This window comes from Lygodium microphyllum, chromosome 8 (assembly GCF_053477565.2).
Source record: "Lygodium microphyllum isolate KBCC chromosome 8, Lygodium_microphyllum_v1.1.10, whole genome shotgun sequence".
In the NCBI taxonomy this organism is placed as follows: Eukaryota; Viridiplantae; Streptophyta; class Polypodiopsida; order Schizaeales; family Lygodiaceae; genus Lygodium; species Lygodium microphyllum.
In genome coordinates this window covers 72621205-72648222 of record NC_141142.1, presented here as the reverse complement: position 1 = coordinate 72648222, position 27018 = coordinate 72621205, and positions in this window count along the sequence as shown.

Below are 27018 nucleotides of genomic sequence, written 5' to 3'. Positions count from 1 at the left end.
TAGTGTTTGGTGCGAGTTTTTGGGTATAACACGATGAAAAGGACTTGGTATAAACAGGTTTTCTTAATCAAGCATTGATTTTGGGATACTTTGAGGCTCTGATCTCTTACATATGTGTTGTTTCATATCCACTATACTTTACGTTGTCTTGTTACTACTAAATGCATGACCTGTGATATTGTAAGCACACACATGGTTTTCTCAAGAGAAGAGTCTGCTGACCAAGGAAGATAGTGAACTAGCTCTCTCTAAACTGGAGCAAGCATGAACAAAGCCCTTTCAAGCTCAGTTATATTTGACCCATTGTGAGAGATATTGCTCAGAGGGTTTTCGCCCATGAAAAACATGAGAAACTATAGCCATAGACTCGAAATGCTCAAGATTTGCCAACTCCCTTTTTGCAAGGACTCTATCTTGCATTTGGAGAATCCAACCGGTTTTACTTGTGGCTTTTATCCTTATCACACTTTCCATTAGAATACCTTGGTATTTTTACCCTTCATTAGGCTCACTCCTAGGCGAGATGGGTAATGAGACGTTGAACAAAGGACCCCCTTTTCTTTAAGAAGCTTACAGATTTTTTCGGTAGTGTAATTAAAAGAACCCCTTCTGTAACTGTGATCTTGTACATTTTACTAAATAAAATAAGCCTTCTCTTGATCGCACATGGTAGACTTACTGTTTTTGAGGTGCCACCCCCTCTCCCCCCTAGTAGGCGGAACATGATTTGGAATAATCAGAGTAAGTGCAACAGACTATGCGTGTGAGCAGATGCAAAGACTTAACTAATTAACCTTAGCAACATGGGGTGAGTCAGATTTTTGTAATTTTAATGTGTTTCTTTGGAGGCTAGTTATGTTGATGTTTATTTTAGGGCATTGCCCCAGGCTATGAGTAAGAGGATCCTTTTCATCTATCTTTGCAAAGCACATGCATTAGAGACATGCAAAAGAAGAAGATGCACAAACGGCATGCCGCCTGAGCTGGTTTCTAAATGCTATGAGTATCAAGCTAGGTCAGGAGATGCTCGCAACGTAAATTTTGCTGACCAAAAAAGTGACCTTCATAGGAGTTGGTGCAACACCAAATAATCTTCAGAGGAGTGAGGAGAGGAGTTTCGCAAAAGTTCGAGAAAAGAAAGGATGCTGGAAGCAATGTTGTATTATCGAGTGAGTGATTAATTTAAGCCTAGTGATTTGTTTAGCGACCATTTCCCACAAAGTATATCTTGGTCCCACACAAAAAAAGAAAAAGGAGAAGCTTTTCCCAGTACTTATATTTACGATTACGACGACTAATAATTATAACCCGCGGTGTTATACGAGGCAGCTAAAACAAAACCTGCAAGACCGAGCGATCGTTAGAAATCCTCCTGAGAGCGTTAGTATTTAGCTAATTTGGATATACATTCTAGAATTATCGGATGGGTGACAGCTAACCTGCGATCATTTGGTCATTTGCGTATTCGACCTCGAGACCTCCTCTTGCGAGCCATGCACCTCAACGGCTACGCTGTCCTCGCTGCTGCGTCCCCCTTTCTCCCCATTTTGCGTCTCACCTCATCGCATCTCGCATTTCTTTTTAACCAGCATGTCTTAATATCTAATCTTCTTTAACCAGCATGCTTAATTAATAAATAATTTCTTTCTCAATATCCAGCGTCGCATTTCTTTTTAACTACCGTTTCTTCTTCTTCTTCTTCTTGACTTCTCAACTCCCATCCTTGTTCTCGAAAGCTCGCACTGTCTTCACCCTCGCATTTTATTAAACATTTAAGGCCAATTCAACCCTCCTACTAGATGCTAGACTTCCAAGATTAGCAGCAAGTTCATTTAATAGCATGGGAGTAGGACCCATTTTCAAAGCTGGAGCTAGCCAAACTCTGCTGGGTTGTTAAGCCACTCGAAAAGTATGGATCAAGTCGAAATCCATGTAGCTCCGTAAGAGCATTTTAATGAGCATGTTTGTGAGGCTATGGCCTCATGGCCACATATATAAACAAGTACATGTCTTCAGCCTACGCTATTAAGAGAAAGGTATGATTGATGCACTAGCTCATACTTTGTCGAAAAGGGAGGCTTCTTCATGTCAACTCATTCTCAGAGGATAGTATGGGGATCCCCTCATAGCCATATCGTGAATGCAAAGTAACGAGACACAAGAATTGACTCCTAATTCTATGTGGAGTACTCAAGGAAGGTTTAAGAGAGAGCGCCCACAATTAAGCAGCATTATCCAAGAATCTAAGGGGATTGGGTTGCGTATACTTCTTATTTCAGTACTAGTCTGGTATCAAATACATTATGTATCCTTAGGTAAGGGACTATGAGCAATAAATAAACCCGGTTGGGGAATACTACTTTAGGTTTCATAGTATTATTGGCTCTATTCGCTATACTTAGCAAGTTACAGAAAGCTATGCTTCAATTAAAAGTCAAGGAACACCATGTCTTCTTCCTCAACAAACATCTATTCCTGAGTTCTTTGGAAAGCATCATAACCTTTTCTAATTCGGCGTCTCTATTACTTTCTTGAAGCTAATCGTCTATATTGTTCTGCTTTCATTTTTGGATGGAAAAAGTTAGGGGGTGATATAAAGCATTCTTATTATTTTGGATTTTGCTTATTTACCACATGATCCATGACTTATCATGCAGAAGTTGAAAGCAACAAGACTAAGGAACAAAATAAGATTTGATAGGAGACATCGACTTCGGCCAAGAGCTATCCAAGAAAATGACTGGGTACTTATCTATGACAACAGCTTACATAATCAATACAGTACCTCTAGAAAGATGGAAAAGTGTTGGTTTGGCCTGTATGTGGTAAAGGTCATTCATGACCATGCTACATATTCATTGGCTGAATTGGATGGAACAAGCATGAAGATATCCATAGCTAGAAAAAGAAGCAAACTCTTGAAACGAAGAGAAAGTTCAACATATGAGTTAGAAGATTTGGATACAATCCAAGAGCATGAAGACATGGAGGAAGAAGATGACTTCAACGACGGAGAAGAGGACATAATGGAAGATGAAAGCAACACAAAGTGGCACATGCCGGAGGATGTGCAAGTTAGTAGAGGGGGTGAATGTCATGAGATTATTTTTCCATGGTCTAAACATAAAACTTTAAACCTTTACATATATCACTTAGTCATTGTAATCTAGACATGCTACATAGAGACTTGTCTAGTGCAATAAATCTAGACATACATTGTATATGCCTTTGTATATGCCTTCTTATGTGACTTGTATGAAACAAGACTTTGGTAAGAGAGAGTGAAGACGTGAATAGGGAGAGTTAGCACAATTTTCGACGTTGAATAAGGGCATAGGTTGGGAGAAGACAATTAGCAAGATTCGAATCATGTATGTTCTATACAAAGTGGAGATTTTCAATGCAACTCAAGCTTGGAAGTAAAGGAGTGGTGGAACCTTCATCTCTTGCCAAGTAAGTGGCACTTGTATTCATGCAATAACAAAGAGAGATAAATATTTTTGGCTATCCAAACTGTGTGTTTAAAGGGCAGTAGCCCATACAAACTAGAGCTCTATGAGGAGTCTGGAGGAAGGTCGAGGCCTAACCTGTGTATTCTCTATATGCTGGGTTTGAACTCCCTTGTCAAGATAGACATTAAATTCACTCTCTTGAGCCCTTTGAGAGCTGAATAGGGACTGCTGTTGGTCTACCAAACCTGTAATCTAAAGGGCTGAAGTTCATCTACTTGCTTTATTACTTACTCTTGACACAAAGGGCTCATTCTAGCTCTTGGAAGCTTGTTGCAATATTCCTCTATGGAAGCTTGAAGAGAAGAGTGTCAAGAATCCTTCTTGACTTGATTATGTGAAGAAAGTGGGCTAAATATTTCAGCCCAAGCAAAGAATTGGCGGTAGCAATACTTTTTTTTCTCTTCTTAAAGATTCATGATTATATATTAATCTTACTTGACATTGATATGCTTGATGCAAGTTGACATTGCAAAAGCATAGTGGAAGGGGACTTGATTACTCAATGTATATGCTTGGGGCTGATATAAGTAGCCAATAACGTCACTAACAAGGATAGCAAGAAGTCCTTCTTCTCTTCTGCTTCTATATGCTTAGTGTAAGCTACTTCTTGCTTGATACTTGCTCTTGAATATAGGAGCTCCTTTAGTACCTCATCAAAGTGTCTTTTTGGAGATAGAAGCCATGTATGTGGGCTGAAATAGGTAGTCCTCACAGTGATTTGTGGACAAAAAATCCTTTTACTTCTCTATTGCTTTATATGGTATGATTTACACTTGTATTTGGTTGATCTTCACACTCTATGCTAGGGGAAGTTTATGCTATCATAAAAGGTGAACTCCAGAAGTTTTATGGGCTGATTTGGGGCTGAAATCTTTAGCCCTATTCAGAGAATTAGCTGCAGCAATGATCTTTTAATTCATTTCTTGCTCTACAGATGACATCTTGTCAAAATATGCAAGTATTATGTGCCTATGGCAGGGCAATAATTGAAGATCATTCATAGATACTATAAATTGAATTAAGAGGAGCTCTTCCTCTTATTTCTTGGTTTTGGTAACTTAACTTTATTAGGGTTTTTATTTCAAGCTCTGCAAAGTTCTTTGTCCTACATGCCTTGTAATTGGCTCATAAGTTTTGTCCCTTATAGTTTATTTTGAACATAAACATGCAAAGTTGATCCATGCTTGAATGATGGGATGCGGAGTTACTTTTGATACATGTACCTAACTTCATAATCCGTGATTACTCCTACAATTAAGAAATTAAGATTGGTTTGAATTAAAGCTTCTGAGGTAATATACTTGTGATCTTTGCTAAGAACTTGGAAGCCCTGGATTTGTCTTGAAACCTTCAACTCTTCTCTTCTCTTTACCATATCTGGAGTCTAAACTTTTAAAATCCAAACATTCTTCTTTCTCAACCCCTTGTGAATGACCGTGAAGTACCTCTTGAACCTTTAAGCATTCACTGCAATTTATTTATCTCTTGAAGCTACATCTCCAACTATCTTGTCTAGTTTCCTTGCCAAACCCTTGCGATGACATTCAACCCTACGCGTTGCAACACCATAACATGGCAATATTGAGAGTTGAGAAATTTACTATCATGTGCAATAGAGATAGACAATCAGTCTCTACCACTACATGAGCTCCCATAAAATACTCCCTATCATGCTTAAGGGCTCTCAGTACATCCCAAAGCTCTCTTTGACTTGAGAATACTGTTGTTGCCATTCATTGAGGACCTTTACTCCAAACCAAATGGCATACCTATTCCCATCAGCATCATCTAGACCCACTACCCAACCAATGCCAATTGGGCTTGTATCCATGGTGAGAATAATAGGCAGCCCATTCTCATAATTTGCTCTCTTTAGTGTTGCGGTTGAAATCAATAAGCTCTTTTAACTTCTAAACTGTCTTTGTATGTTGTTTACCCCACCAAATTTTTTTCCCTTTTCTCAAGAGTTGATATAAACTTTTAGTCACGTGAGCAAAATGTGGAATCCATATTAAGTAAAAGACACATGCACCCAAAAATCTTCTCATCTCGAATACATTCAAATATGTCTCCCTTATCCTACTTATGGCATCAATCTTTACTGGTGAGGGCTTTCTCCTATATGGTCCACACATGTGCCCAACAACTAATACTTCCTCCACTCCAAAAACTGACTTTTCTCTTGAGAGAGTCAAATACATTTCTTCAAGACAACTCAAAATCCTATCACAATTAGCCATATGATCAGCCACAAATCTTCTATATCCATGCTCATTCATTTATTCATTCTTCTCATAGATATCATATCTTTTGATTGGGCACATCAACAAGAAAGGGTAAGGTCAACTGAGGAATATACTTCCTCTAAACTTTATGTATAGCATTCATCATATGTGCAACTGAATTGGTTGCTCCTTATGGAAGCATACACATTCTAACCAAACAAAGTGGTGTCTTTATGGTAGTGATATCCCGACTTTCCAATGCAAGCTAGAACTGATTATAACCTAAATATAAATCACCCATAGAGTAAATTGCCTTGCCTACAAATGCTTATACAAATTCATCCATTATCAAGCCTGATCCAATATTCCTTATGATGAATTTATTAATTGGTTATAAATCCTCTATAAACCTCAAAGCACCATTCTTCTTTGGAACAGTAAACCATTGATTCAAATATGGAGTTGAAAAAGGCTTCAAAATTTGCATTATGATCTTCCCGTTCAAAATCTCTAGCAACTTAGGCAAATATGCCCGAGGCATTGGAATAGGCTTTAAATTCCATGGCACATGAGGTATTGTAAAGATCACCATATGTGCAACCATGGTCATATTCACACATCCAATTTCATTCAGTTGAAACGCAAAGGCTTTCCCATGCCTTGCCAACATCTGCAAGAAATAAGCTCTTTCTACAGGCAAAAGGAATCTTGTATCACCAATTTTCAAGTCTTGTAAAGTTTCAACTATAAATTTATGTTCTACTTCATGTGGATCCCATAAACTAGCATGTTGAGTCACTTTTTCAACCAACCCATCACTTTTAGGTGGTAAAGGCAAAGCCACAAGCTTAACCTCCCTTACAGTGGTTTTATACTTTGTATCCACCCTTGCTTCAGCCTTGTTTTGTAGCCCATAACATTCATGTTCAGCAAACTCTTGAATGAATTCATACATATCTAAAGTGTCAACATGAATAACCTCTTTTTTTGTTCCATTTTCAACATTAATTGCTACAAAAACTTCAGCCATTGTATCAACATCAACCAGCCTTGAAAACAACCTTGAAATACCTTCATTTTTGTAGCCATCAAACCATTTGTCTTCAGCTCTTTTTTAGCCCATCCTACATATTTTTTCAGCCCTACACTGGGCTGAAATATTCTTAAAGCTACCAAGATTACATGCTAACCATTCATGGAATCCAGACACAAACATAGTTTTCCCCTTTCTTAGAGGCATAATTATCCTCCTAGAGGCATTGCCATAGTCTCCACTTATAGCAATGATGTCTAAAAACCATTAAACTCTCATGCATTAGGTGGCATGGGATTATCCCACAACCTATCCCAATTGCAAGGGTGATTCACATAAATAGTGAGAAACTGTAGGGGCTTTGTATTGTCTTTACTCCGAACCCAAGCATATGAAGAACCATCATCTAAGGCTTTTATTTCCAGCCTTGATTCTGAAATCTAGGGCTACCCCGAAATCACCAAATAACTATATAAATCCTGCACAAAAAAATGATATTAATCCCTAGCATCTCCAATGATTACGTGAGTATATTTGGACAAGCCACATAAAGATCCCCTAATGAACACTACAAGATATAGACGTTATACCGACGTTAAAAGTGACGAAAATGTTCATAAAGAAAATTTCCCCCGTCATCGCAAAAAGTGTTGTTATTGGCAATGCCATAGAACAGTCGATATTAGCGTCATTATCAACCTCGCTATTTGCATCCGTATCAGCGTCTCAGCGTCTCGTTTGCAATGCTGATACCGATGCAAATAGTGACATTGATAACGATGCTTTGCGACCCATTTTGTGACGCTAATAGCGATGCGTGCAGTAAATTTGTGACACTAATAGCGACGGTATCTTAGAAAAAGAAAATTTTGTGGCAGGGCAGTAAGCTGCCCTACCATATATAGGACTATCTACTTTATTTGGGCCATACAAAATAGTTTCAGAAATGTGTACAATACTTGTGTAAATAAAGACAAAGTGTACTTAAATGATAACACTGATACATGAGATAAATACATGATCGCATAATGAAAGCGACCGATACAATCATGGTAAGATACTACTACTACATAGAAAATCTCTACACAGATCACATGACCAAAAAAGAAGGGTATGTGAGGTCGAGGGATCCAAGGGCGAGCTATATATCATCGCCATCCGAAACCTCGTCCCGCCGCAAAGGAGCATCGAACGGACTCTGCAAAAAAAGAAACAACTACACATCAGTCCACCATACAATAATGCCTTCTAATTAAACATGGTAACTATGAACAAGAAAGATGAGTGACTTACAGGGCCGCCGCGTCCATACAATCAGTCGATCAATGCAGTGAGACCGTGCCTCTCTACATATCGAGTCTCAAGGCCGGTGGGATCGTGATTTGTAATGGAGTGTTGCAAAGAAAACAAAATAAACTGTTAGAAACACGATTTTCAGTACAAAGAATATTGCAAAAAAAAAGGCAAGCAAAATAAAAGAAAAACTTACAAAGTCCTCCAGATATATCCTGTGGCTGCCACTCCCAAGATGATGGACCACTCCGGCCTCTAGTCGTGCCCTCGCCACCTCGCACTGCTGTCTCCAACGTCTTGGAGAATCTTTAGCCTTCTCCCTGAGTCGGCGCCAGTCATCTACGTCTAGCCACTCGGGCTTTGAAGTCCCACTCTTGAGTGCCTTGTGTGCATCCGATCATCTGTGTGACATATATGCACACATGCACTCCATCATCCAGCCCGTAGAAAACCTATCTGCTGTGGCTGGTACCGGAAACTCCTCATGCAAGGATGCTACTATGTAGTCCTTACTCTCCTTCGGTATGTTCTTCCAATGATCTAAGACGTTGTGCCGAAAAACTTGTTGGCACAACTCTCTCATGCGAGCCATCACCCTCCTCCCCTTATCATTCATGATGATGACTCCCTGACCTATCATATACAAGGTAGGCATACCCCTCTGGGGTATGCCTAAGATGGGTCCTCTCCCACCTGCAACCACTCTCCTGGGCATATCTAGGAGACCCCTATATATTTGGTGTACCTACCTGGGTAGTATCTATCAGAGTAGCACCCATAGGGATGCCACTTGCGGACGACTGAGCAAAAGCTGGAGTGAGTGGAGTAGATGTCCCCTGAGGTGTGACAAATCCTTGAGGTAATGCAACTCCAACAGAACGACAAGATGGAGACACCGTGTCCGTGCCTCCACAACAACCACCTGAGTCACGCTCTCTTGAAACGCCACGAGAGCCAGGAGTAGCACCTGTGTTAAGAATCGCATGGTGGGGGGACTTGCTCAAGATGCTGCGCCGAACACACACAAAATGCTCAAGGAGAAGCTCACTCAAGAGACAAGAAGAGAGATGGAGGCCAAAACGTTTCTTGCTGGTTTCTTCTTCTTCTTCCATACTCTTTACAATGTACACAAAGTATAGATAAGATACAACATAAAGGAAAGTGGCCTACTAAGTCAAACAATGCATAACCGACTACACTAGTCGACTGGCGCTATAACTATGCCTGCTGTAAATAGGTGTAACAACCTGAATATAATAAGTAATGAGTCAGTGGCCATGTGAGAGTCATAATGACCACCGACGTGCTAAGTGTATACGTGTGGACCCATCTAACCAGGCGGTCCATCATTAATGTCCGCATGTGTTGAGCTTGTCATCTCAACACTCCCCCTCAAGCTCAACTGCATCTCTACAACTCCAAGTAAGCTTCGAAACTTTTGAAGCTTCTCTGTACCCAATGCCTTTGTGAAGATGTCAGCTATCTGATCCTGTGTGTTGACATACACTAAGTCAATCTCACCTGCTAGTACCTTCTCTCTCACAAAGTGGTAGTGTACCTCAATATGTTTTGTCCCGGCATGGAACATAGGGTTCCTAGCCAACTGTATACTGCTCATGTTGTCACAATAAATGACAACTGGACCTTCCACCTGCACATCCAAATCAGCCATTAACTTTTGTAGCCATACTACCTCACATGCTGCAATAGCAGTACCTCTATACTCAGACTCTGTACTCGACAAAGCAACTATAGATTGCTTTTTGCTGCTCCAAGCAACTTCTGCACTACCAAGAGAGAACATGTATCCGCTGGTAGAACTTCTATCAGACATACTACCAGCCCAATCTGCATCTGTGTATCCAAATACCTGTACATCTGTACCTACCTCATAGAAAAGTCCATAATGTAATGTGGACTTCACATATCTCAATATGCATCTGACTGCATCCAAATGTGGCTTTCTAGGTACTTGCATAAACTGACTCACAAGACCAACAGCGTAGCTCAAGTCTGGCCTTGTAGTGGTCATGTAGATTAAACTCCCCACTATCCTCCTGAACATAGTAGGGTCTTCTATCTCATCCCCAACATCAGCACTCAACTTTACATTCTGCTCCAACGGGACTAAACGTGGTTTGCATACTGTAATACCATACTTGGACAACATAACCAAGCCATACTGTCTTTGGGGCAGCCATATACCATCATCACATCTAATCACCTCAATGCCAAGGAAGTACCTTAGCTCACCTAAATCCTTCATCTCAAAATTCTTTTTTAAAAAGTCCTTGACTTCAGCAATCCCACTATCACTATCACCTGTAATAATCAAGTCATCCACATAGATGACTATGATGACCAAACCTGCATCTTCCTTTCTCACATAAAGTGAGTGATCAACATCAGAAACATAAAAGCCAATATTGACAAGATACTCTCTGATCTTGTCAGACCATGCTCTAGGTGATTGCTTGAGCCCATAGAGCGCCTTCTTCAACCTGCACACATACGTGGAATGCTCTAAATTTTCATAACCTGCTGGCTGGTCCATATACACTTCTTCTTGCAAATCACCATGCAAGAAGGCATTCTTCACATCCATTTGCTGCAATCTCCAACCTTTGGCTGCTGCCAAAGCAATCACACATATGACAGTTGCCATTCTAGCAACTGGACTGAAGGTTTCTTCATAATCTATGCCATATGTTTGGGCATAGCCTTTTGCAACCAGCGTAGCTTTGTACCTACTAATAGAATCATCTGCATTGTGCTTAATATTATAAACCCACTTACATCCAATAGCTTTCTTGCCCTTTGGCAATGATACTAGATGCCAAGTCTTATTGGCCTCTAATGCAGCCATCTCATCATCCATTGCTGCATCCCAATGAGTATGACCAACAGCATCCTCAAAGCAAGTGGGCTTAACATCCTCAACTAATTTCACCATATAAGCATAATGGTGAGCTGCACAACCTTCAAAACCAAATCTTTTAACAGGGTATCTGACCTTGCTAGATCTGTGTACCATTGGATCACTCAATGGAGCCTTTACATTACTATGAGCTCTCTATACACCTGGTGTCCTGACAAAAGGAATACCAAGCTCATCATCCAAGCTCTCTGAGCCACTAGAGTCTCCATCAAGAACTGCATCAATGCCATCTGACAGTTTATTCTTTCCTTTGTCTTTACCTGTAGTGCTACTAGATGCACTTGAAGATGTAGAGGTACTCCTTAGTCTCCCAAACCAAGGACTACCAGATGACGTCTCTGGTCCACTAAGAGTCCATGATTCTTACTTTTCAACCTGCACATGAGTGCCATGATCATCATCATCATCCAATGCATCACCACTAGATGCATACCAACTACTCATTTCATCAAAGATGACATCCCTGCTCACTCTGAACTTACATGTGAGAGGGTTATAACAACAATACCCTTTCTGCTCTAAAGAGTATCCAATAAAAACACATTTTTCTGTGCTCATCTGGCACATGAACATATGCAACACAGCCAAATACCTTCAAGTGCGATACATCAGGCTTCTTACCAGTAAAGCATTCTTCAGGAGTCATTCCATGAACTGCAGCTGTGGGAGTTCTGTTCATAATATAAACATCATTATGAACAGCCTCAGACAAAAAATTCTTAGGCATATTCTTTTCAGCCATCAAGGTGCGTGCAACTTCTGCAATATGCATGTTTTTCCTTTATGCAACCCCATTTTGCTGTGGGGTATATCTACATGTGAACTGTCTCTTTATCCCATGAGACCTCAGAAAATCACTGAACTCATTCGTCTGACCTCAAGCACTTTCCTTTCAAGCCTGTTTTTCTTTCAACTACAGCCTTGAAAGTTCTGAAGTGCTCAAACTCTTCACTCTTTTCCTTCATGAAATATACCCACAACTTTCTAGAATAATAATCAATGAATGTGACAAAGTATGAACTGCCTCCAAGAGATATATTTTGTGTAGGCCCCCAAATGTCTATATGCACAACATCAAGGATATTTCTGCTTATATCTCTGTCATGTGAAAAGGGTTTTCTTGCCTGCTTACCAAACTGACATGCTTCCCATACCTTATGAAATTCTGCAACTCTAAATATAGGTAAAACTGTAACCAACCCTTTGGACTGCATTAATTTCAGCCTTTATACATTTGCATGTCCAATGCATTTGTGCCAAATTTCAATATCTGCAACAACACCTTTTCCTTTAGCATACATAGCAGCATTCATAGTAGGAATTCCAGCATCCAGAGTAAACATACGTCCAACTCTACTTCCCTTTGCTACCAACCTGCACTTGTCATTGAAGTCTTCTACAAAGCAGCCCTTTGCATTAAATCTGACTTGCAGCCCTTGCTCTACCATTTGACCGACTGCACCAAGTTCTTTGTAATAGATGACACATGTAATACATCTGAAAGACTCTTTGTCTTACCATCATGCAAGGACAAGAGAACTTTTCCAATGTGTGAAATTGGGTGGTATGAATCATCACTTATCTGCACATAACCTGCATTTTGCAAATCCTACATCTCTCCAAACCATTCTGCATGGCTGGTCATATGATTGGATGTACCTGAATCAACATACCAAACATCATCATGTGTTCCCTTTCCTGTAACAGCATTCAACATATCCTGCATAACAAACAGACATTTATTTTTGTCTTCATTCTGTCGTGAAGACGATGCATAGTTTCCTTGCTACAACTTACCACTGCGGATATTATCTTTCTTAGCATAACATTGGGCTGCAATATGACCTGTTTTGCCACAATAGTGACACACAATACCAGAGTTGTTAGAACCTCTATTCTGCCATCAACCTTTTCCTCTAAAGCTCCCCCTACCTCTAAAGTTACCACACCTCCTAAAACCTGTATATCGCCAAATTGCTGATTCAATCTGTTTTGCTGGTTGTCACTACCATGTCTTGTACCACGGCCTCATGAAGAGAACCTACCACATCCCTTCCTGAACTGGAGTAGAAAGCTTGGACATGTTCATCACTTCTTTCAGATGTCTCACTCTACATGTTGATCTCTTCAGTGATCATAAGGGAGACCAACTCATCGAAATTTGGAAATGGCTTTCTGACATATACGGAAGTTACAAAAGACTTCCAAACCTTTTTATTGTTAAGTCCACCCAAGGTAGACGACACCAAATCATCATTATCGGGCATTGCATCAATCGCTGCCAATGCATCTGCAATGCTCCTTACCTTCAGTGCATACTCATTGATAGACATCTTCCCTTGAGTTGAATCTTTCGTGCCTTTGTATTTACGAAAAACATACTTTCAAGTATGGTCTAAGCTGCATATGAATTCTCTGCATTTCTAATATGTCCCAGTATATTATTGTCAATTACTGCAGACAACTAATACATGACCTTCTTGTCTTTTGCATTCCATTCCTTCCGTGCCTTTGTCTCTTCTGCAGTTGGAGGATCACTCACCTTCGGCTCCCTTTCTTCACCTGAAACAAACTCGTAGAGGCCTTTTCCAATAAGGAAGTTCGTGACACGGAACATCCATGAAGGGTAGTTGTTCTTGTCGAGCTTCTCAATGATGGGGCTTCCACTGTTCTCTGCCATTATCACAAAACTAATACCAAACAGCAAGCAAATCTTCTGCAACCCTCAACCTGTAGTGCACAGCAATACACTGGACAACCTTTTTCACTGTCTGCTTAACAAAACATGTAATATGCAACCTGTTTGCAGATAAACCTTATGTTTGCTTCCTACAAACACCTCAAGAATTACAGATTCACAATCTGTAACCTGCGCATCCACTTTCCGTCAAAACAGCCGAAATCACAGTGTACCCTGAAACTGTTGTCTGCAACCTTGCGGCTCTAAAATGGGGCACACCAAATCTCATTGCAATCTGAGATTTTTGCTCTACCCTACTTCCGGTGCCTCCATAGGCACTATCCAAGAGAAAGAGTGGAAGGATGGGAGAGCTTCTCACTTCAACCTTCGAAATCAGCCTCTCTCAGTGGCGCGGCTTTGATACCATGTCAAGAATCGCGTGGTGGGGGGACTTGCTCAAGATGCTGTGCCGAACACACATAGAATGCACAAGGAGAATCTCACTCAAGAGACAAGAAGAGAGATGGAGGCCAAAACGTTTTCTTGCTGGTTTCTTCTTCTTCTTCCACACTCTTTACAATGTACACAAAGTATAGATAAGATACAACATAAAGAAAAGTGGCCTACTAAGTCAAACAATGCATAACCGACTACACTAGTCGACTGGCGCTATAACTATGCTAGTTGTAAATAGGGGAAACTTACTAATTTATGTAATGGTACATCCTTTAAAAATGTGTGTGTGTGTGTGTTAACCAAAAACTTCTAAAGGAACGAGTGTGCATGTGCATGTGCTAGAGCATTGCCCCCTTTTTTTGTTTGTTTCAGGTATTTAGAAAAGGTTCATGTCTTGCATATTTCTTCAACTACTATATCATTTAGAGAAGTGGCCCAAAACTATCACAATGGCAGTTAGATTGACCAATAATTTTAGCTTTACAAGATAGGAGGTTTGGATTACATCCTTGCAAGGTCTATCACAAGAGGTTGAAAACATTTTGGATTACTCACTATTCTAGCAACATAGATGAACCTTCTCTTTTAGGAAACTATCATAAGATGAGACAACACCTCATTATAAGTTGGCCAATCAAATCATGCGTATTTTTTTCACTACCCATATAGACATGGAAATATACTTGCCATAGAATCCCATCAATTCATCTAATGTTCTTCCATAAATGATGAGTTAGCACTTTTAGTTGCTTTATTGATTTTGTGTTGGTACTTAAACCTAGATAATCCTCATGCACTTATCTCTATTCTATCCTAATACGAAATGGTTATTTTTGGCAATAACTGAATATGTGACTTGATCATTAAAAAGATTAACTTGATTACATTGCTATCACTACAATGACTTTTAAATATAACTAGAAAGCTACATTACTCAAAAACATTATAGAAATTCCCTTTGGATATAAGAGAAAACTTTGTTGAATCAATAAATGTTTGTCATATTTTAGACATTCCAAGCTCCGTTTGCATGGAGCTTATAAATATTTGTTGATTGTGAAGCCTCAAGCATAAGAGCCAATGTGCTAGCATGCCAACCACTTGTGAGCTCCAAGATGACACCTAGACCATCTGAAACCTAATTTTCCCTTCCACTTGCACCAAGGGGTCGCATGACAATCAAAATCACTATGAAATTGGCCATACCATCAAGAACCCATATGAATGTCACTCCCCTCAAAATTATAGGAGGTAATTGCACTCTTCCACTTTAACCAAGAGTAGGTGCTCATCAATGGCATTTGGTCCCCCTCCAATCAGTTCACTAACCTATATGCTAATTCACATCAAGGAACACCTGCTCACTACAACCTTCCAAACTAAGTTGGAAACAATCAAGTGAGTTAGAAACAAGGTAATATTATAAGATGAGACCCAAAATCCTTACCTTGGATTTTGGACCTACACTTCTAATGATCATTGAAGATACAAAGTGCAAGCATGTCAAAGTAGAGGTATAATAGTAAACATAGTCTTAGCACAAGAAAGGCGGGCAAGATGAGCATAGAAGGAAGAAGAAAAAAGATGTGAAAAATAAAGAATGTTAATTAAAAGAGAAATCCAAGAAAAGAGCACACTCTCAGTGTACATTGTGCAAAAGGTCATCCAGGATGAGCTCATCAAGTACCTCGGTACCAAGCATTCTATGAGAAAGGAGAAGCTTGAAGAGAGGCATAGAAAGGGGGAAAGCATGCTCGATGAAGTTGTTTCCTTGCACTATAAGCCTTTTTCCTTTCTTTCTTTGTAAAGATCTATAGGAATAGACTTAGGATTCATGTTGGCTGAAATGGATTTAGGCTTGTTGTCCCCTTGTTTGAAGTCAACTCTAGGACTGTTTGCTGTCTTGAAATTACTTTGAGATCTAGAAGCATTGAACGGTGGATAAGTTGGCACCCTTAAGGTCCCATTTGGAACATGATTGCTGCCATAAGTGTTACCAACTTGCCCCTATTTAAAAACAGTCATTGGCTATCCAAAACCAAGCTAAAATGAAGATTCTCTTCTATATTTCTTTCCATAGCGCTTTGCAAGCTCAATAGCCTTAAAAAGAGAAGTAGGGTTTTGTGCCATGACATCAGCTGATAAAGATGGCTCTAAACCATACATGTACTTGTGGAGAATAGCCTCATCACTGATGCTTTCTACATACATGGTTAGGTTGAGAAATTGGTTAGTGTACTCTCTTACACTTAGGCCTTTTTGTTCCAAACCATACCATCTCCGTGCCAATTTCTCTTTTTCAAGAGGGGACACAAATACTTCAGCCATAAGTGCCTTGAAAGCTTCCCAATTCTCTACAAGTATGTTTTCCCTTTTTATATACCTCCACCAAGTATGGGCAAATCCCTCCAAATGCAAAGAAGAAAAATAAATCTTCATGTCATCAGTTTTGGGGAATATGTCAAAGTAAGATTCCATCTTAGAGGTATGCTCCTCTAAATGAGATGGTGAAGATGACTGACCATTAAACTTGGCTAAAATGATCTTGTCCTTCAGCTCTCTTTCATGGAATGGTTGTTGTCCCAAAATGGACTGATCATGAGTACCATGCGTTGAACCCCCAAATTCAGATGGAAATCTCCCAATAGGTGGCTGAGAACCACTATGTAATCTTCCCATTGGTAGAGGACCCCTAGGACATTTAGTATTCAGCCCAAAAGCTTGAGAGTTGGCTCCATTCAAACTGTGCAAATAGTCATCATGCCTTTGTGAAGTCTCACCAACTACTTCATATTGGCTTGGAATGCCTCTTTATCCAATAATTCCATGACCATGACCATTTTGGTTAGATGGCTGAAGTGGGACTGAAGGCTCACTGTTTGAATAGGCTTTCTCCTTGTCTTATTTAGATCCCATTTGCATCTCCATCCATTGGGAGAATTGAGCCATAATTTGAGCATTATATTCCACCAACTTGTCAATAGAATCCTTCGTTTGATTCATTGAAACTACTAACTTCTCAATGGAAGACTTCGTTTAATCAGTAGACAAAATCATTTGCTCCATTCTTGATAATAGGTCCTCATGACGTTCTCTATGCCTTTTTTCATATATGCACAAGGTATCATTGAGTATACTGATTTCCCCTTATTGTTGAGGCTCTTTTGAGCACTGTTGAGTTACATTATCCAACATAGAATCTCTGATTTTCTGAGCATAATCATCCTGGACCTTAGTTTTACCCTTATGCCCTGCCATAATAGTGCAGTCTTGTAGTACCCCCTATCAGAAACATGGCTATAACTTTTGCTAGCAAACTCCGATTTCAAATTTTTTTAGTTCAAATTGAAGCCAAGAATGCCATCTTCGAGATGAGCTATAGCATGCTATAAGATATTTAGGAGAAAAAAAATTTGCAACTCAATCTCTGAGTCTAAATTGTCCAGGCCTACACCCTGTTTCGACCTATAAATGCCGTGTTTTGACCCTATAAGGTAAAATAGTAACCCCAAATGGTTACCAAACCTTTTAAAAGGCTGAGTAGAACCTGTGGGTACCCTCTAGTACCTGCACTTGCACTTTAGTAATGAAAGGTGTGCCTGTAACAACCTATAAATGCCCTGTACTGCCCTGTAAAATCCCTATTTTACCCTGTTTTGATCCTGAAGATACTTGAGCTTTTGGAAAATATTCAATCTTCAATTCTCCACTCGTTGTACCTATGTGAGGGATAAAATGGCATGAAAGGCTCCCTACAGAGGCTCCGAATCACCGGGAGGTGGGCAAAGTTCCCCCCGGGTTGGTTGGTTGCACCCCTTCGGGATCTTTGATAGTGAGGGAGGGTCACCTCTCTTTTGTCCCACTATCTCCCTTAACATTCACATTTTTCCTCAGTGGGTATATCAACAACATGGCAATGGCATTCTATTCTAATCAACCAGTATGAAATGCATTGCTGAAATATTCATTCAGCCCTTTTTATGAGATGCAATTGAATGAAATCTGGAAAATTTGGATAAGGAAAGGGTCTTACCAATGCAATTCAGTGACTCACTGATTGCTTTAGTACTTACCCTTTTACAATATTTCATCTTGGGCAAAATAATTCAACCAAAATAACTCAATGTTATGCATCAAACTTGGCAAATGATATCTATGATGAGGTTATAATTGAATCAATACTGAAATTCAATGGAATAGGCTAAAAATAATGGGAAATAACACTAATATCTGATCTATTGATCAATTCACAAAATTAATTGATCAATAATCTCTCATCAACAAGTGGAAAAGCATTAGCAAGTGGATTATTGAGAGAGTGCCAGAGAGTAGACAAGTGGATTATTGAGAGAGTGCCAAAGAGTAGACAAGTGGATTATTAGCAAGTGGAAAAGCATCAACAAGTGGATCATCAACAATTTTCGGGGCTATTCTTGGCTCCATCACTGAGCCAAACTTGACCAAATAGGTAATCAACCTGTAGGTATTGAAGCAAGGAAACTATTCCAAATGGTGCTTGGTTAAGAATATCAAGGATTTGAGAGAGACGAGCACATCTTGCTAGTGGACTTCCATGAAACCTGTAGGAAACTCCAAGAAAGGGGAAAGAGGACTCCCTCTTTTCAAAGTAACCATAGTTTTTTCCCAAACTAAGCCCAATTAACTCTCATTTACCCTAAGTACCTCCAGTTTTGCATGGATTTTGATGATGGCCTGCTACTTTAGCCATCCTCCACCATATCTGACCTTGGAGATCTCCAGATGCAGTCTCTTACTAACTGTAGATGGTCTGCAACCCTCCACTAGTCACTGTCTTTACCAAGTACTTGTCTGAAATTGATTTTTGATGGAGAAAATAGGACTGAAATTAGAAGGAAAAAATGGATCAAAGACCAATGCTCCAATACCACTTATCAGAGAGAGAACTAGAGAGAGAGAAAGAGAGGAGACAAGACTACAAAAGAGAGAGAAAGGCTGTAGGAAGAGAGAGGAAGAGAGTGACAAGGAGAGAGAAATACTAGAATTGGAGAGAGAAAGACATGAAAGAGAAAGAAGCCATAGAAGCTATGAGCAAGATGGGAGAGAAGGACAATAATTATATTAATGTGTTAAAACATATGAAAAATTACATGTCCTCTCCTTTTATACCAATGTTAGTGTGACATAGCATAACATCAATATTATTTTTACACTAAATCCTTATTCCTATCTTCTTACATGAGCAAATGTTGTGGTAATCTAAGATACTTATGCTTAATTAACCATATATGGAGAGGAATAGAATTGCTAATGAGACACCATGGAAAGGTAAGTTGAAGAGGTCTCCTTCAACTAGCCCTATACAACTAGACGCTGGGACTATGAGGTGTGCACATTGTAATAGCATCCTACACATATTCAAAATTTCTACTCTTAAACTTGTCTTTAGAGTTAACCATGTTAATAGAATGTGGCTTGATGTATCTTCAAGACATTAGTGGATCCACTTTGATTATGTGCACAAGGTGAAAGGTTGGGACATAATGGGGGGTCATGTTTATGATTCTCATTTGTGAAAAATATTGATTATTGCAACTTGTGAGTAGAGGATGAGCATGCATAACTATCATTTTGGCAAGTGCTAAATGATGTTATGATAATAAATGTCTTCTATATCCTATTTTTTCATTGATTTGTGATAGATGCAACACTTAGCTAGCAATTAGAAAATCCTATAATGATGTACAAAACAACATTATGGGTGGTAGGGAAGGACTACTCTCATTACATTGGAAGATGAGCATGGTCACACATGCAAAGAGATGTGTCAAGGTCCCTTATTTAGAATACCAAAAAGATGATCAATGCAATGTAGTACTCTTTAATTTTTAGTTTATAAAGCATGTGAATGGTGGAGAGCTCTGTGGACTAAGGGCTTGGTTCCACTAGTAGGATATGTCTTTCCCAATGGGAAGGGATTTTTGTGTAATAGCATTAAAATGTAGGTTTTTTGCCAACGAAAAATTTATCAAAATGTCACTCAAGCATGCAAGCATCTCATGGACAAGTTAAGTATGGTGCACTCCATGAGGCATATAGTATAGATTTAGCATTGGATGTACTACAAAGTGTACACTATTAAACATTTTGGGAAGGAAAACACCTTTGCAGTAGATCAACCTTACAAAGATTAAAAGAAAATATTTTAAGGATTTTATGTGGAGAAGGAAGTAGGTCTAGTCATAACTGATTGATTTTACACATGCAATGCTCTCAAAGGAAGGTGTGAAATCACCAAAGATGTTCAAACCCCAACAAGAGATAAGAAGGATTAGAAGAAAAAGGAATAATATAGACCTAAGAGTGATTCTACCAATAGACAACCATATACAGAAGACTATTAGCAAAAGACTCTTAGCAAAACAATGGGGTGTAGAGGAGATATAGAAGAGTAGAATTTGCAAATGGAAACATAAATATTCTTGAAGATATGTATATCCATTGATCAGGAAGGGATCATCAGAGGCATCAACGGTCTGCACTTGGACAGAGCCATTAGGGTTGACAGGAAGTACCTTATATGGGCCCATCCACCGCTGTTAAAGCTTGCCAAGAAACTTGCCAAATCGTGAATCATAGGCTAGGACCAAATCACCTTCTTTGAACTCCTTGTGCTTGATGAAGTTGTCATGGTAAGCCTTATGTCGAGCTTGCGTGGCTTCCATGCACTGTAGAGCCATCCTGCGAGTTTCGTCCAAACATTCCAAGTGCAGGAGACGACGTTGTAGTGAATCATCATCCCCCAAATGCTCTTTGATAGCCACTTGCAAAGAGGGCAATTCCAGTTCAACAGGGAAAACAACTTCACATTTGGTCATCTAAAGAACAAAAGAAGCTAGTGTTGTGACTTGTTTGGGCTTCTTAAAGTACACAAAGGCTAGATGTGGGAAATTAATTGACCCACGTGGTAAGAATGCAAGTGTAGACATGCCTACACTATGCTTCAACAGAAGGAGGTGTTATGATTATAATAGGATAGTAGGATAATTTACATGGTTTCATGGAAGTAATCTTCTCCACTCACGAAAGGTGGATAAAATAGTAGTGGGAGAATTGGATGATACTCTAGAAACATGGGAGATTACTCAAGGAATGGTAACAAAGATAGAAAAAGCAAACATGCAAAGAGTGGATTTTTTCGTATAGAGAATGAAGAGCTTGTGAGTAGCCCTACAATTCTGGGTGATAAGCCACCTCCAAGCCATGAGTGGCCATTATTGAAAAATAAAAAGATGGTATAATGGAGGAGCAATTATCTAAAGAGCTTCAAGAATGAATAGATAGGGAAAATTGTATCACTCATATTTACTTTCTAAAGAGATAAGGTGCAATAACATGTGGGTTGACCTATTTTATCATTGCATCTCTATACCCAAGATGCTCATGTGAGGACTTTACTCAACAAGGCAAAAGGAATTTGGTTTACACGGCATGTAAACACCTATACTATGTCTTCATTAAGCTCACTAGGGCTCAATGAAGTTGAACATTAGTTCATTCACCTAGTATCTCTTACTGTTATGAGCATAGTAAACTTGATTTCAAGATAATTCGATTGTAAAAAAACTTGATTAAAACGGAATTCTCACAAGAGCACGGCTTGATTACAAGACAAGATTTGATTCAAGATAATACTAGAACAAGGCATAAATTGGAAGAGGACTTACCTCACATGAGCCTCACAACTAATGTTGGCAAGACTAAAGGGCTTGTAGCCTAAAACTCCTATTTATACTAGATTTTTCAAGTCATTCAAGGAGTTCTAGAATCAAGGGAAGAGGATAGTGATTCTTGATAGTAATCTTACTGAGACCAATATAATCCACATATATACGAAAGGATCCATCTTTTCTCTTGATGAATACAATTGAAGCACGTGATGGAGATTTTGAATGACAAATGGATTGCTTGGTAAGATTCTCACAATACATTTCCTGAGCTTTGCTAATTCATCTTGGAATAGCTTATTGATAGGGCCAAAAGGAGGTTAAACTCCTCCTTATAAATCTATTGCACAATCATAAGGTCGGTGTTTCAATAGTGTATCCGCATTCTTCTTTGCAAACACATCCTTGAACTCTACATACTGAGTCGGGAGAGTGTGTCCAAGCTTTCATCCTTTAGCTTTTCCATTGGAATTGCATAAATAAAAAAGGATAGATCTTTCTTTTTTTGACGCATGAACACCTTTTCTCCTGTCAATAGTTATTTCATTTATTATTCTTCATTGTGGCCTTGGTTCAACCTTTTTATATCTCCAATTAATATTTAGGCTATGTAATTCTAGCGAAGGTAGCCCAATAAAAATGGGACTATTTGGGCAATGGATGATGTTGAAGGCTATATTTGATACAAGAATCCTTATGGTAGTCTCACACCTAACATCTCACAAAGCAAGAGATCAAGCATCAATTACTTTTGTACATACCGACTTTGCTTTCTTTAGATGTTGTATGCCATGTTGCTCTGCAAATTTCTTGTCTATGAAGCATGATGTGGCTCTGGAGTCTAACGAAGCTTGTCTATCTATCTATCTTTCCTCTAGATGAATCCTTATTGGCAACATAAAGCTAAATGCTAGATCTATAGATAGAAGGAGACCTTCTTTTAGGTATCTTAAATAAGATCAATGTCAAGAATAGATATCTGATCCCTAGGGTAGACGACCTCGTGGATAAACTACAAGGAGCCACTATTTTTAGTAAGATAGATCTCAAATCTGGATATCATCAAGTACGATTGGATGCATTTGGCATTTTCAAGACTATATTTAGAACTCAGTTTGGCCATTATGAATTCCTTGTTATGCCTTTTGGTTTGACTAATGCACCAGCTACATTCAGTCGTATGATGAATCGAATATTTTTGAAGTATCAGCATTGTGTAATTGTTTTCTTTGATGATATATTGGTTTTCAGTAAGAATGAGAATGAGCATTATGAACATCTACCTTTGGTTTTCCAATTGTTGGAAGAGAATCAATTATATGCTAACCTTGACAAGAGTGAAATTTTCCAAATCCAAATTGAATACTTAGGTCATATTTTTTCTTCTAATGGTATTCATGTTGATCCTAAAAAGATAGAAGCAATTTTGAATTGGCCAATCCCTAAAAATGTGCATGAGTTACGTTCTTTCTTAGGTCTTAGTAGCTTTTATAGAAAATTTGTGAGAAATTTTTCATTACTTGCATTATCTTTGAAAATTTTGTTAAAGAAAGGTGTTGTGTATCATTGGTCTGATAATCAGCAAAAGTCTTTTGTTTTATTGAAACATGCTTTAACACATACACCTGTTTTGTAATTACCTGATTTTAATTGACCATTCTTTCTAGTAGTCACTAATGCTAGCGGATCAGGAATAGTAGCTGTCCTTATGCAAGATTGACATCCCATAGCCTATTCCAGTTGCAAACTTAAACCCTCTGAACTGAAGTATTCTACCTATGATAAAGAGTTGTTAGGTGTAGTATAAGCTTTATGTCAATGGAAACACTATCTAATGGGATCTAAGTTCATGATCAAAACTGACCAACAAAGTATTAGTTAGCCAAAAATCTCTGACCGTCATATTAAATGGGCTACTTTTATTCAAAGTTTCCATCCACTTATCCAATATCAACCTAAAAATGAGAATGTTGTTGCCGATGCATTAAGTAGAAGACCAAGTATCCATAATATCTACATTATATCTTTTGATTTCCTTATCCCTATGAAAAATACCTATGACCATGACCCCAGTTTTCAAGCTGTTTGGAATAAATTAGTTACTAATAAATGGATTAAAATTGATTCTTTCTCTTATTCTGATGGATTTATGTTTTATGAGAAAATATTATGTGTCACTGTTCCATTTAGATCATTTGTGTTGCATGAAATTCATTGTCCCCCATATCAAGTCCATAAAGGTATTATTTCTACTTTAAGAACATTGGTTGAAGATTCTTACTAGCCACAAATGGAATCTGATGTTTCTAACATTGTTTCTAAATATTTAATTTGTCAATGAGTCAAGTGACACCATGGTAAGGAATATGTCTTCTTAATGCCTTTACCAATTCCTGAACGACCATGGGAACATATTTCAATGTATATCATAACTGGTTTGACTAACACACAAGCTGATCGTGATATGATTTGGACTATAGTAGATCGCTTTAGCAAACAAGCATATTTCCTACCATGCAAGAAAACATTAACTGTATCTCAAGCTGCACAATTGTTTTTGAAGATTGTTTTCACTAATCATGGTTTGCCAAAAGTTATTATTTCAAATCATGATTCTAGATTCTGTAACAATTTTTGGACTACTTTGTTTGCTAACTTAGATAGTAAGATTGATTTCTCATTTGCATTTCATCCTAAAACCAATGGGAAAACAGAAGCTACTGATAGTATAATTCTAGATCTCTCACGTGCATACACAATTTCAAAACCACAAATATGGGATACACACTTGCATCTACTTCAATTTGCATACAATAATACAGCACACACAGCTACACAAAAAGCACATTTTGAAATCATTTATAGACATAGATTGCCTACACCTGTTACATGATTGTCAAACAAAGTTAAAGCTATTGATGATATTGCCAATATGCATGCTACTATTTTCGATGAAGTCAAAGACATGATTGCAAAAGCCCGACAATCATACACTAGACAAGTTAATAGGAAAAGAAAAGCCATGATTTTCAATGTTGATGATTATATTTGGTTACACATTGAAAATAGAAGATTGCAAAGTTAAGAAACACCCTCTTGTTAAATTAGTCTCTAGATTTTATGGACCTTTCAAAATCATTCACAAAATCAATGGCAATGCATTTAAATTAGAACTACCCCAACATTGGGAATTCCATAGTACTTTTCATATTAGTTTGTTACGATCTTTTAGAGTCCAAATACCTGTCCACGTTGTCTATGAAAACCCTCCTTTGTTAGAAGAAGAAACTGAAATCCTTGAACCTGAAACTATTCTAGATACTGACTTTATGACCACTAGAACTGATCGTAGATATTCTAGACATTTTGTTAAGTTTAAAAATCATCTTATTGAAGAATCTCAATGGATGCACACCCACAACCTAAGTACTTACCCCTCACCACTTGCTCCACATTGACCTAATAGCAATTGAGGAAAATCGCTATCCCATCCTGGGGGTATGATGCCAGGAGGCATATTCCACGGTGGATTCTGTGAGACCACGATGGATTCTGTGAGGTTTTAATTCTATGGTGGATTCTGTGAGGTTTTGTAGTGGATTTCGTAAAACTATATTTATTTGCCGAGGCGCGTACACAAGGTGGATTTCTTTTTCAAGAAGTTGACGGGGACGCTTATCTTTTTCGGGTGTTAGATTAATTTAATGTGCACGTGGGTGATTCCACAATGGGTGATTCTACAAAATACATATTTAAATTAATGGTTGTTTATGAGTTTAGAGTGCATCGTATTAAATTAAGGTTAAGACGACAGAGTTCCAACCTATTTAATAATTTTGTAGCTGAAATAGTAATAGATACCTATACACATCTAATAATACTTGATATAGAGGGGAAAAAGAGTCATAGATCCTATCAAGGATCATCATAAGCTAATCCATTTAATCAAAATATATGGAGAGTATTGTGATATAACTTGTCTTGTCACATGATATAAGGAAATCAACCTTATATTGTAGATACATCTAAGGCCTCTAAAAAATAGAGTTTTCAAGATGCACTTTAACAATTTAAACTTAAAATGCAAAGGACTCATTGAAAAACAAAGTATGGAAAATCAAATCTCATTATTCTATTATTCAAGGATTTTATGTAGCTCAACTAGGTTTGAAGTAATGTTAAGGTCTAGAATAGGTCCCTAGCTTTTACAGTTAGTACCTTGGGAGATACTTTCCTTACATCAAAGATGATTAGGAGATCATTCATCCTACTAATACATTTAGTACAAGGGATACAACTTTATCTTGGAAAATTACAATCTAATCATGCTTTGTGACTTTTAATAGTCATGATAAGTATACTAGTCTTGGTTAACGAGTTGATTGTATACTATGATGCTAGGATTGTGATCTCTAGTCTCCTAAAATCAATAAAGATTTTAGAAGGTGTAATTTTTCCAGTATCTTTCCTCTCATCAAATCCCAACTCAAGTGAACCAACTTTTCAATATCAATAAGGTAAGTCGTGAAGTTAGTATCACCACTCATTTTTTACGAATAGGCCATATGCTTTGTTGAGTTTGGATGCATAATGGTGTGAAAGGTGAGTATGGTGACAAATAATCGGGATCGATAATTTATTGACCTACAAGCAAAAGTACACATAGCATGATATGCCTCCATAGCTATGAGTTGGCTAAAGAGGACCTCAAAGGAGCAATATTCTTGGGTCATTTATCAAGAACTGTAATCAACCTTTTTTAGCTAACAAAAAAAATCAAATACATCATTGGCATTTACCTTTCCATGGAATGTGTAGGCTTAGCTAGCTAGTTGCATGTTATAAGTGACATCATGTAGACTAGAGGCCTATAACACTCTCTTGAGCACTTCAAGGTTGCAAATATGGCTTGTAAATTGGAGATTGTATAGTAGAATATCCACATGTATACTTCAAAGTAGGTTTTGCTTGTAGAATGTTGTGCTTGCAGGTCACAACTCCTTGCTCGAACACTTGTCTAATACCATGAAAAGATGGGGGGAATATTGAGGAATCCTAAGCTCTTACAAGATACAAAATACATAGAGAGAATGTACACAAGATAGGAAGCTATAACTCTAGTTTTTCTTCTTCACTATATGAGTCTACCAAGAATAAGAGAAAGTACAACACATA